General features: G+C 38.7%; 1 protein-coding gene across 1 annotated transcript in view; it reads right to left on the bottom strand.

Moving 5' to 3' along the window:
• Positions 1-1,724: 1,724 nt before the first annotated feature.
• Positions 1,725-15,141, bottom strand: part of LOC142743204 (potassium voltage-gated channel subfamily A member 3-like) — an 81,235-nt gene continuing 67,818 nt past the window's right edge. The window contains exon 2 of the mRNA XM_075853717.1: positions 1,725-4,596. The gene's annotated coding sequence lies outside the window, so the exon portion shown is untranslated. The remainder of the gene's footprint in view (positions 4,597-15,141) is intronic.

Here is a 15,141-nt window from a genome sequence, read left to right as displayed (position 1 = left end):
TGGCTTCGTTCAGTACTGTGTTACTCCTAGAAGCAGGAGAACTCATGAAATATGGCATCCAGTGGAACATGGCATGAGTTATTTTTCTGTTCTAAATTGTATGAATCCGTAAAAAATCGGAGGCATATGGATGAAAAGTATGGCCCTATAGACTTGATTAGAGCCGTAACATGGTCTTGTGCATGAAGCCTTAAAGACATTTGTCTTGAGCCATGTAACAGACATTAGACAAGTTTTTACACAGCAATAAAACCTGTTCCTACAACAGTATTGACAAACCTGCCCGATAAACACAAGACAAAGCATCCCCAAGGACAAAAACGATTTAAAATGCTTGGCCCATCTACTGCATGATGGTAGTAAAACCCAGAACAACGCGAAACATTTTCCAAACCAATTCATCATTGAATTGAATGTTTACTGTTCTTCATATGTTAATATCAAGCAGTGACGGGAATTGCTTTTTAAGACTTTTACAATAGCGGGGGCACTCTTAACTCGCAATAAGGCCATGTTCACATGTGATTATATTGCACAACCTGCACAGATCTGAGTGAATGTCGCAGATTTTCTGCAGCGTGCTCTATTTTGTCTCAGATTTGTTTAATTCGATCCTTGGTGAAATTTGCATGTAAATCTGTAATACATCCATTAATATTTGCAGATTTACTGCAGATTTTTACAGCAGTGTAATAGTCCGCCACATGTGAGCCCAGCCTAATGGTCAAAGCTGAGGACTCTGTCTATAATATGTACTTATCTCTTGTTCTGTTTGATTGCAAATGTTATGTTTTTGTCCATGAATTGGCAACTTTATCATCTGCTAACTCATCATATGCCACCTTTTAAAGAACAATTGCAATAAGAATTAACTAGAAATAACCGTTTTATACAATAAGAAAGCAGTATATAGCAGCACTGAAAAGAATCACAAAGTTTACCCTCGGATTATGAAACAGGTAGACGTTGATACAGAAGTTAGGTCATGTTATTGCTTATTTACCCGAATTGTGAACTTTTGTTTGTCTATTATATAGATAGACAGAAACAATGGATGGATGGATGGATATGCGATAGATATGCGATGATAGATAGATAGACAGACAGACAGACAGATAGATAGATAGAGAGATAGATAGATATGAGATAGATAGATATGAGATAGATAGATAGATAGATAGATAGATAGATAGATAGATAGATAGATAGATAGATAGATAGATAGATAGATAGATAGATAGATAGATAGATAGATAGATAGATAGATAGATAGAAAGATAGATAGATAGATAGATAGATAGATAGATAGATAGATAGATAGATAGATAGATAGATAGATAGATAGATATGAGATAGATAGATAGATAGATATGAGATAGATAGATATTAGATAGATAGATATTAGATAGATAGATATTAGATAGATAGATAGATAGATAGATAGATAGATAGATAGATAGATAGATAGATAGATAGATAGATAATAGATAGATATGAGATAGATAGATATTAGATAGATAGATATTAGATAGATAGATAGATAGATAGATAGATAGATAGATAGATAGATAGATAGATAGATAGATAGATAGATAGATAGATAGATAGATAGATATGAGATAGATATATAGATAGATAAATAGATAGATAGATAGATAGATAGATAGATAGATAGATAGATAGATTAGATAGATATGAGATAGATAGATAGATAGACAGATAGATAGATAGATAGATAGATAGATAGATAGATAGATAGATAGATAGATAGATAGATAGATAGATAGATAGATAGATAGATAGATAGATAGATAGATATGAGATAGATAGATAGATATGAGATAGATAGATATGCAATAGATAAATGGATAGATAAATATTAGATATGCAATAGATAGATAGATAGATAGATATGCAAAATTCACATATAGTATACTGTACTTATAGTAAATGCAATTACACTAGTGGTAGTTTGAACACCATATTTATAAAGCTCCCGCCACTTTTTACGACTCCTACAACATTTTCATATTTGTCTGGAAATAAGGGTTTTACCTTAAAGTTGTGAAGCTCCCAAGTGGCCGTATTCAATGTGTTGTCTTGGGGATTACAGCAGACATGCCGCCGTAACTACATACAAGCATAGCGCTTGGCAGCACACAAGTATTAGTAAATGCCCCGATATCTCATTGATTACTGCCCATGAAATAACCTCCTACTGTATACAGAACATACTGGATGGATCTTCCCTGTGATGAACTCAATGTCCAATTTGTGTGAAACACACAGAAGAATAAGGCAACTAATATAATGGAAATCTGGAACTTGTGTTATGCCTGGGATTGTCTGTACCTATAATTCAAAACATGTAGGGCACGGCCAGACAATCGTCATTTAAATGAGTTGACCAGGATTAGAAAAAAGGGTCGGCTTCTTTTTTTAAGAAACAATGCAACTATTGTCTATTTTTCACTTGAAGGGGATAGCTGTAATACCAGTCACAGCCTATGGACAATAGTGGTGCCATTTCTGGGAAAAATTCACACCCTTTCTCTAATTATAGACAACCACTTTTTTGAGCATATCAGTTGTTTTCTGGCTGACCAAACAATGTAGTTGACAATGAGGGTTCATAATCCCTTAGCATCTTTACTATTTGACCCACAGAGCAGTATATGAATTAAGGTTATAGACCAGCCCAACAGTGCACGTTCTACACTTTTTACAGCAGAAGGTAAGGGTGACTTTTCAAAAGTAGTCAATCTATGTTGAGCCTGCTTTGAGTAAATGGTATAAAACACGCCAATTTTAACAATTTTGGACAAAATATGATCGGCTGCTGCACATGATAAAAGTTACACACTAGTGGTCACAATGTCAGACTGGACTTACATTTATAGCTTTGGTACATACACTTATAATGTAAAGATGTGTGTGTGTGTATATATATATATTTATTTATTTATACACTGAATGGCCACCTTATCAGAGACACCTGCTATTGGAGATTCCCAATATGAAAATTAGACAATTGACCCTGGAGTGCAGCATAGAATCAAGTGAGCAGGTTTTCCGTGTGTTAGTTTCGGTGTGAATTCACATTAGAATAAAAAAATTGAGCGATCTGTTATTTTCGAACAAGACATGGTCATTGTTGCTAGACTAGCCAGGGCCAGTATTTGAAAAACTGCCAACCTTGTGGGGTTTTGTCATGTAATGGTGTCAAGAACATAATGTGATAGAGGAAAAACATACAGCAATAGGGGATCCTGTGGACATAAACAGCTTGTCGACAAAAGGGGTCAGAGGAGGATGTCAAAAATAGTTTTGCCGAACAGGCGGTGCACAGTGAAGCATATTGCAGCGGAATAAAACGCTGGTGCGCCAACTAATGTGTCTGAACGCGCAATTTGTGTTCCTTTTACGGATGGGCTATAACAGCAGACGACGAGTTTAAATGCCAATGCTGTCTTAGGGAAAAAGAAAGGCAAGACTCCAATGAGCAAAAGAGCGCGAAGATTGCATCACTGAGCAGTGGAAAAATATCGCTAGGTCAGATGACTCCACATTTCCGTTGCACCATGCTGATGGGAGGTTTAGAAATTGGCATAAGCAGCATGAATTGATGAACCCTACCTGTCAGGTAAAACGAGTTCAGGCTGGTGGAGGAGGAGTAATGGGGTGAGGTATGTTTTCTTGGCACACCCTGGGTCCTCTGATGTCTATGGATGGACAGTTGAACAGTAGGGCTAAGCATTGTAGCCAACCAAATTCATCCCTTCATGGCAGCTGTTTACCCTATGGCAGAAGGACACGTCAGCGACAACTGTGAGAAGCTATCCTGTCCGCACGGGCCAATATTTCTACAGAACAATTTTTAACACCTAGCGGAATCTATGCCTCGATGAATTGCTGTGGTGCTGAAGTTCAAAGGTGGTCCAAAGCGCTTCTAGATGGGTGTCTCTAATAAAGTGGCCATTCAGTGTATATATATATCATTATATATTTATTTGTGGTGTGTGCGTTGAACATAAAGCTTGTAGCGTCACTTGAGATAGGAAACGGAAACGACAAGACACCGCTGAGATTGTAACTTACAAACGAATGTAAAGTTTCTATTTTCCCATTCATTCACATCAAGCCAGCAGCTCTACTAGACTGGATACAGTGTTCTACTTTCAGTGAATGGCAATGATCACAAAAAAAACAACAACTTTTTGCATCTAGAGTTTGTCTTTTCCTTCTAAAACACATTGCACTGAATCCAGGTGTGTTTCAGATTTCAACAAAAATTCTTCAACATAATAATGCACTTGTGTAGAACAGAAAGCTAAAAACATGTTTTATAAAAATAGAAAGAAAATATTACTAAGAGACCAAGTCTTCCATTGGTCGACATACTGCAGTATCTCTTCATAAAGAGTCATTTACATTTTGTTCATTTCATTCTGTGTAGATCTGTTATTTGAGGCTTCTTCAGCGACACGTGTTTCTTCCAGAAGTTACGTGTTTTCTACATTTTCCAGTTTCTGAAAAATGTCTAAGGCAAACAATCTTGCATTACATAGGATGCAGGCCTTTGGAAATCTTCTTTTGCTGCAAAGACAAAAAAACACATAAACTGAGTATGAATATGTTAAATATCTATATGATCTAATATAATGATTAGAAAATCTACATTCATTATAACAAATAACATTTCAACATAGTCATAGAAAGGCTTTCCTTCCCCGGGTTTCAGATCTCTGCCCTAGCCCTATATTTAAATACCTCGGCCAATGCAGAATGGCTTGTGTTCCCACCTATCCCGGTATCCAGCACACGCACTGGGTTTTCTTGCAACCCCATGAAGAATTTCCGGTGACCACTTCAGAACAATACATGTAACTATATGCACTGACCTGGTGGTCACCCGGAGTGGAAGGTAAGTGGTTGCTAAGCAACTAAAACATTCCGCAGAATGCACTTAGGGCAGTAAGAAGAGTAGGAATATGCATATATCCAACATAATCGGAGGGTATTTCATGTAAATATGGGAGGCTTAGGGATTGTATTCCTTGCCATCCACCTCACTCTCTTCCCATGGCATGAATATGTCCACTCTCTTGAAATCCCCAATCATCTTACTTTCCCTTTTTAGAATGGCCCTCCTTAGTTTAGCCTCAATGTTCCAGAAGCCAAACACTTAACCGGTGATTGGGGCCACTCCGCATTATTAACTACACTATGTATATACAATTACTGCAATGGAGTTAGGCTATAAGCTATCTACAAAAGTTATTATTGACATACCATTTATTTTCACGGATCCCAGACTGACATGACTTATTCCTGATGAGCTACGATGGCAAAATGCATTGGATAAGGCGGCATTTAAGATTTCCCAGATTTAGGGACTGTCACTTTTGGATCTGTTCCGGTCCCCGGGGTGCACTTATGAGGGAGATCACTCAGATTTGTGACTTTAGTGTCAGTACTTTTTAGGGACTTGCTCTAAAGCCACTGCAGCTCTAGTTTTATCTACATCATTGCCGTACTGTACCCATTTGACCGCACCACCCCCTTTCTCCATTTCACCATTGCCCTTCCGTTGAGGGTTTCCGTCTGAGGTTTCCGTCGGGTTAACCCCTCAACGGAAAGGCAAACGGACACCTAAGTTTTAGTTTCCCTCACCATTGAACTCAATGGTTACGGAAACCTAGCTAATGATTTCCGTCTGTCACCATTGTGACAGGGTTCCGTTGTTCTTGACGGAACCAATACCGCAGTCGATTGCGCTATTGATTCTGTCAAAACAAAGGAACCCTGTCACAAAGGTGACAGATGGAAATCATTAGCTAGGTTTCCGTAACCGTTTGCCTTTTCACTGAGGGGTTACCCCACGGAAACCTCAGACGGAACCCCTCAACGGAACACAGACGGTGATGTGAATACAGCCTTAAAGAACTACATATAAATTGCAGTGCGTGTGTTTACAATGTACTAGTAGTGATACCGATAGGATTGGAAAGCCCCCTATATTTCACTATTCTTGTACAAAACATATTACAGATTAGTTTATATATTATTAAAGAATATCAACAAAACGATGTTCACACTAGTATCAAAATACATTCATAGATATAAATTTAAACCAATTAAGAATTGTATCCAAATTTCGCAGTGCATTCAAAAGTCCATGACAAGAGTCTACTGATATATAAATTCCATTTTTAGAAAAATTTAATGTTTTTTTCAATACGAGGACAGCTATTTATCACACTGTCCTGTCTGCTAAACGTTTTCATTTTAGAAAAACCTGCGTCCGTTTTTTCCCAGGTCACCTTTAGAACAAATGTCTGGCTATTAAATCTGCGCTTAAGACGAGCTATCTCATCCAAAACACAGTGTTATACTGATATTAGCTGAGAATAAATACAGATTTCTCTAAAGTCAATAGACAACATGCGATAATAAGTCTTTCTTAGTTTTATATATACAATATAATATAAGTTTTACAAAAATAACAATTAAAACTGAACTTGTCGGTTCGGGTGCCCTCATAACACAGAGAAATTGAAAAGTTTTTAGAATAACATATTTCATGTATTTATTAATATTTGATGACAATATTTCTTATCGGGATATTCTTGCATTTTGTCCTCTATAATATACTTCACCCCCTTGACCAATTTACTTGAATACTATTGCCTTTTTGCATTATATGTAACAGTCCATGTGACACAAGGTGACCACCATCTCTCCATGTAGCTTTCAGCGTAAAGTGGTGGTCACCTTGCTGGGAAACCAGTTCATCGGTTTGCCTACAAAATGACTTAGGCACAAATATAACACTTCCTTTCTGTCTATCCCTGTATAGACAGGGATTATTATGCTGACGCTCCTGTCATTCATTTACACAGAAGAAAGCAATAATAGCAGAAAATTGCCGACAGAGAAGATAGTGAGAAAAAAACATGGCTGCTGTGTTATTTACAAGACAACAAGAACAGGGAATGTGTTTTAGGCTGGGTTCACACGACCTATTTTCAGGTGTAAACGAGGCGTATTATGCCTCATTTTACATCTGAAAATAGGGCTACAATACGTCGGCAAACATCTGCCCATTCATTTGAATGGGTTTGCCGACGTATTGTGCAGACGACCTGTCAATTACGCGTCGTCGTTTGACAGCTGTCAAACGATGACGCGTAAAATGACTGCCTCGGCAAAGAAGTGCAGGACACTTCTTTGCAACGTAATTTGAGCCGTTCTTCATTGAAGTCAATGAAGAGCAGCTCAAGATTTACGAGCGTCAAAGACGCCTCACATAATACGAGGAGGAGCTTTTACGTCTGAAACGAGGCAGCTGTTTTCTCCTGAAAACAGTCTGTCTTTTCAGACGTAAAAGGTAGCTAGCGTGTGCACATACCCTTAACAAATAACTGGCTGATTTTTGTCAGGGCAGATCCTAAATTTTGACAAAAAATATCGATGCCACTGCAAGTGCTACAAGGGTCATTTCCCAACTTGCCAGACTGATAAATAGCACATCTAACTTGTTTCCCTGATCCATTGTAAGTAGATGGATTTCCTCCTGAGAAGCTTCTGTACCAGTATTGTCTGTACCAGAGGCGCTCATTATGTGCGTAGGAAGTGCCATCCTTGACTCCAGCAGAGGGCAACCAATTATATTCAACAAGGGCCAAGATGAAGAATATGTTCACTAAGGGCTTATTCACACAAACGGCTGTTAAATCAGCCATGAAAAACGGCCGTTTTTCACAGGCCGATTTGCATCCATGCAGGAACCGATTTCACAGATCCCTCATAGACATGCGTCTATTAAAGGGATCCATGAAAATGGGCAAAAATAGGACATATCCTATTTTTTCACGGGCCGTTACAAAAACAGGCGTTTTAATAGCCCCGTAGTAGTACATTGATTCTAATGCAGCCGTGTGACGGCCGTAAAAAAAACTGCTGTCACGCATTTGTTGCCCTATGTATTTTTTGCTAAATATTTTGATTCCAGCAGATTTAAAAAAATATATATCTGACAATCTGTTTTCATTTTTGCCAATATGCATACAAGAAAACACAGCCACAAGATTCAAACGAGATTACGCTTGCTGTGCTCTAGTGTCAGGATTGTATTAGCGAAGTGTCAGGATTCTGAATAGACATCATGTCCTGGCTGGTTAGTGATGTATATTCATTGTCAGGACACTGCAGTAACGTTAATGTGTGTGTATGTGGCTGCACATGGTGATCTATTAAGATCACTATGTGCTGTGTAAATGAATGGAGAGAAGTGTATGACGCTGATTGGTCACTGATTGGTCAGCGTCATACACTCATCTGTACAACGCCCACATGGCCAAAAAGTAAAACACGCCCAGTTGTCCATTGAGAAACTTATTAGCATAAAGCTAATATAGGTTATAACTAAATAAAAAACACTGCTGTAATCTACATTACAGTGCCGATCACATCATGTACAATATAGGGCACTTATAATGTGGTGACAGAGCCTCTTTAAGTTATCTTCAGTGCAGCCCGCATTGCTACCCTAAAACTGCAACGGAGCCCCCAAAAATTAGACAGCGTCAGAGTCGCCACAACAGTGCCAGCTAATAATGACACAAAAACCCTGCCCATTTTTACTAAGGTTCCTCGTTCTCCCATGCAGCTCGCTGCTCTGCTAATAATAAGTTCTACTGAGCAGCTGTGAGCACCAGTCGCTAATAGTAACTTCCACCTCCGATGCCAGCCCTGCGCGGCAATCCGTGCCAGATCACTTCTGCAGGTGGAAAGGTGCCCAGGCAGCCACTGGTTAATCCATAGTGGATGACATCCAGAAACTGACAAATTACAATGAGAAATCAACTTTAATACCTACTTTAATATCCAAGACTATTGTGCAAATAGTGAACTGGCATGAGTTGTAACAAGAAATCAAATGTTCCGCTAAGTTTTTTTTATTATTTTCCTGATTTATTATTTCCTTCCTCCTTATAACTATGTTATGAATATTGATTTACCATTCAGTTCCCAGAATAAGTATTGAATGAGTACATTGTAATGGTAATATTGCCAAAATGCAGACTACAGGTAGTTATTATATCCTGAATCTATTATTAATATGAACTGAAAAGGCCTAGACAATGACTAAGACAGCCATTCATTTTCTGTTTTTAAATCTATATATAAGATCATAGGGTTTAAACAGTCTCTTTATTAAATGTTAATACAAAATACAATGGCTTTACTACAATACTGTTAACATAAAAGGTATAATGTTCTCTCAGCTGGGTCTATTAGCGTGAATTCCCAGAATGCACCATAATGCAGGCTGAGATTTAACTAGACTGACGCTTTAGGGGTCCCAACTAGGAGCTTATAGGGAAATGTGAATTAACCGCAAGACCAGACTTACTTTGAATGATGTCCTGTGTGGAACTTTCTGTTGGCACCCTCTTCCCATAGGGTTTACTGTTAATTAGTGCATAAATAACCATACAAAACCGTACCTACAGTAGTTATAAGTGTCATGCATTGGCCAAAAAATAATACTATAGAGTGCCACCAACATCATTCACTGCAAAAATAATATACTGTACAGTACCTAAGTAGCAGTTACCTAATTGAATACCCCATACAGTGACCACATAATACCAAAATACAGTGACCACATAATAACAACATACAGTGACCACATAATACCAACATACAGTGACCACTTAATACCAACATACAGTGACCACATAGTACCAACATACAGTGACCACATAATACCAACATACAGTGACCACATAGTACCAACATACAGTGACCACATAGTACCAACATACAGTGACCACATAGTACCAACATACAGTGACCACAAAGTACCAACATACAGTGACCACATAATACCAACATACAGTGACCACATAATACCAACATACAGTGACCACATAATACCAACATACAGTGACCACATAGTACCAACGTACAGTGACCACATAATACCAACATACAGTGACCACATAATACCAACATACAGTGACCACATAATACCAACATACAGTGACCACATAATACCAACATACAGTGACCACATAATACCAACATACAGTGACCACATAATACCAACATACAGTGACCAGATAGTACCAACATACAGTGACCAGATAATACCAACATACAGTGACCGCATAATACCAACATACAGTGACCACATAGTACCAACATACAGTGACCACATAATACCAACATACAGTGACCACATAGTACCAACATACAGTGACCACATAGTACCAGCATACAGTGACCACATAATACCAACATACAGTGACCACATAATACCAACATACAGTGACCACATAATACCAACATACAGTGACCACATAGTACCAACATACAGTGACCACATAGTACCAGCATACAGTGACCACATAATACCAACATACAGTGACCACATAGTACCAACATACAGTGACCACATTATACCAACATACAGTGACCACATAGTACCAACATACAGTGACCACATAGTACCAACATACAGTGACCACATAGTACCAGCATACAGTGACCACATAATACCAACATACAGTGACCACATAGTACCAACATACAGTGACTAGATAATACCAACATACAGTGACCACATAATACCAACATACAGTGACCACATAATACCAACATACAGTGACCACATAATACCAACATACAGTGACCACATAATACCAACATACAGTGACCACATAGTACCAACATACAGTGACCACATAGTACCAACATACAGTGACCACATAGTACCAGCATACAGTGACCACATAATACGAACATACAGTGACCACATAGTACCAACATACAGTGACCACATAGTACCAACATACAGTGACCACATAGTACCAGCATACAGTGACCACATAATACGAACATACAGTGACCACATAGTACCAACATACAGTGACCAGATAATACCAACATACAGTGACCACATAATACCAACATACAGTGACCACATAGTACCAACATACAGTGACCACATAGTACCAGCACACAGTGACCACATAATACCAACATACAGTGACCACATAGTACCAACATAGTGACCACATAATACCAACATATAGTGACCACATAATACCAACATACAGTGACCACATAATACCAACATACAGTGACCACTTAATACCAACATACAGTGACCACATAATACCAACATACAGTGACCACATAATACCAACATACAGTGACCACTTAATACCAACATACAGTGACCACATAATACCAACATACAGTGACCACATAGTACCAACATACAGTGACCACATAGTACCAGCATACAGTGACCACATAATACCAACATACAGTGACCACATAGTACCAACATACAGTGACCACATAATACCAACATACAGTGACCACATAGTACCAACATACAGTGACCACATAATACCAACATACAGTGACCACATAGTACCAACATACAGTGACCACATAGTACCAACATAGTGACCACATAATACCAACATATAGTGACCACATAATACCAACATATAGTGACCACATAATACCAACATACAGTGACCACATAATACCAACATACAGTGACCACTTAATACCAACATACAGTGACAACATAATACCAACATACAGTGACCACATAATACCAACATACAGTGACCACTTAATACCAACATACAGTGACCACATAATACCAACATACAGTGACCACATAGTACCAACATACAGTGACCACATAGTACCAGCATACAGTGACCACATAATACCAACATACAGTGACCACATAGTACCAACATACAGTGACCACATAATACCAACATACAGTGACCACATAGTACCAGCATACAGTGACCACATAATACCAACATACAGTGACCACATAGTACCATCATACAGTGACCACATAGTACCAGCATACAGTGACCACATAATACCAACATACAGTGACCACATAATACCAACATATAGTGACCACATAATACCAACATACAGTGACCACATAATACCAACATACAGTGACCACTTAATACCAACATACAGTGACCACATAATACCAACATACAGTGACCACATAATACCAACATACAGTGACCACATAGTACCAACATACAGTGACCACATAGTACCAGCATACAGTGACCACATAATACCAACATACAGTGACCACATAGTACCAACATACAGTGACCACATAATACCAACATACAGTGACCACATAGTACCAGCATACAGTGACCACATAATACCAACATACAGTGACCACATAGTACCAACATACAGTGACCACATAATACCAACATACAGTGACCACATAGTACCAACATACAGTGACCACATAGTACCAACATACAGTGACCACATAGTACCAGCATACAGTGACCACATAATACCAACATACAGTGACCACATAATACCAACATATAGTGAACACATAATACCAACATACAGTGACCACATAATACCAACATACAGTGACCACATAATACTAAAATACAGTGACCACATAATACCAACATACAGTGACCACATAGTCCCAACATACAGTGACCACATAGTACCAGCATACAGTGACCACATAATACCAACATACAGTGACCACATAGTACCAACATACAGTGACCACATAATACCAACATACAGTGACCACATAGTACCAGCATACAGTGACCACATAATACCAACATACAGTGACCACATAGTACTAACATACAGTGACCACATAATACCAACATACAGTGACCACATAATACCAACATACAGTGACCACATAATACCAACATACAGTGACCACATAGTACCAACATACAGTGACCACATAGTACCAACATACAGTGACCACATAATACCAACATACAGTGACCACATAGTACCAACATACAGTGACCACATAATACCAACATACAGTGACCACATAGTACCAACATACAGTGACCACATAATACCAACATACAGTGACCACATAGTACCAACATACAGTGACCACATAATACCAACATACAGTGACCACATAATACCAACATACAGTGACCACATAGTACCAGCATACAGTGACCACATAGTACCAACATACAGTGACCACATAATACCAACATACAGTGACCACATAGTACCAACATACAGTGACCAGATAATACCAACATACAGTGACCACATAGTACCAACATACAGTGACCACATAATACCAACATACAGTGACCACATAGTACCAACATACAGTGACCACATAATACCAACATACAGTGACCACATAATACCAACATACAGTGACCACATAATATCAACATACAGTGACCACATAATACCAACATACAGTGACCACATAATACCAACATACAGTGACCACATAATACCAACATACAGTGACCACATAGTACCAACATACAGTGACCACATAGTACCAACATACAGTGACCACATAGTACCAACATACAGTGACCACATAGTACCAACATACAGTGACCACATAATACCAACATACAGTGACCACATAATATCAACATACAGTGACCACATAATACCAACATACAGTGACCACATAATATCAACATACAGTGACCACATAATACCAACATACAGTGACCACATAGTACCAACATACAGTGACCAGATAACAGCGCCAGACAAAATAATCTAATAACAGTGCTCTATATTGTCTAAATAACACTGATATACAATTAATATATACCTCAGTAAGTGTATAGCAATTCTCTTATATTCTTATTTTTCCCCAAAGATGACTGAGTTGCTTCTAGTATATAATCTTTCTATCCTTGGTGTATAAGAAATCAGCTTTCCATGTTCCAAGAACCGCACGTGTTTTGGCCACGCAGCTTATACACGTTAAAAACATGCTACCAACATGTTTCACCCATACAAGCCATGTGGCCAAAGCCTGCATCTCATAGCACGCGGTTTGTTGTGCAGTTCTTGGCCATGCGGCACACTACTGGTACAGCCTTAGATTGGTGTATGTTATCAAAATGAGCATTGCATCTTCCCTTGGTTGCAAAACAAGAGAGGCTCAAATAAATATTGTAAATCACAGCCTCAGGACAACAGCCGAAAAACAGTGGTTTAGGGCCTGTACACATTATCAGAGGAACAGATGAACGGAAATACAAACGTAAAGTATCGTTTCCGTTTGCATTACCATTGATTTCTGTCAAAAAAACGGAAACCTAGTGGAATGGAGGCAAACTGAAACCAGCTGAAAGAGAAAAATACCATTGAAATCAATTGTAATGCAAACGGAAACGATACTTTACGCTCGTCTTTCCGTTCATCTGTTCCTCTGACGGAGCAGATGAACGGAAAGACCAAACGGTAGGCAAATGTAATGTGAACAGGCCCTAAACCACGAAAATCCGCAGCATATTACAGTAGCAGCAAAGAGGATGAGATTTGAACAAATCTCATCCACACACAGCGTAAATAATAAGCGGAAAAAAACGCTCAGGAGTTGACCTGCGGTGCGGACTTTTAATCCTCAGCATGTAAATTGTATTAGCGTAATCGCTGATTTTTTGTTGCCGGCTTTCCCCGTTGAATTCATTGTGGAGGTAAAATCCGCAACAAATAGCAGATGTTGCGTTTTCTTGTGGCAGAAAAACTGCTATTCCACCGCAAATAATGCAACTCTGAAATCAAAAATCTTAAACGTACCCAGAATTCTCTGCTTCTTAGTCCAGTCCGGGCTCCTTGGATGACGTTTTATCCCATGTGATCGCTGCAGACAATCACAGGCTGCAGCGGTCACATGGGATGAAACGTCATCCCAGGAGGACGGTCTGAAAGACATCAGAGGGTAAGTATGTCTATTTTTTACGTGCAGTTTTCCACAGTGGACATTCCAGCCGAAAAAGTGCACCACTATTTAGTACGTTTTTTTGTCCCATTTACCTCCCATTGAATTCAATAGGGAAAACCCACAACGAATAAGTAGCGTTTACGCAAATACAATTGACATGCTGCGGAATAAAATTCTTCAACGCTGGTCAATTTCGCAGCGTTTTTTTCCGCTCAGTATTTACTCGTGTGGATGAGTTTTGTTTTAGCTCATCCACTTTTCTGCTACTGTGTTTGCTACGGATTTTCCGGAGTATTTATTCAACGTGTGAACTGACCCTAAAAATAGAAAGCCCA

The sequence above is a fragment of the Rhinoderma darwinii genome, chromosome 2 (assembly GCF_050947455.1).
Source record: "Rhinoderma darwinii isolate aRhiDar2 chromosome 2, aRhiDar2.hap1, whole genome shotgun sequence".
NCBI lineage: Eukaryota > Metazoa > Chordata > Amphibia > Anura > Rhinodermatidae > Rhinoderma > Rhinoderma darwinii.
Note: the sequence above shows the minus strand (reverse complement) of the source record. Positions and strands in the feature narration are given on the sequence as shown.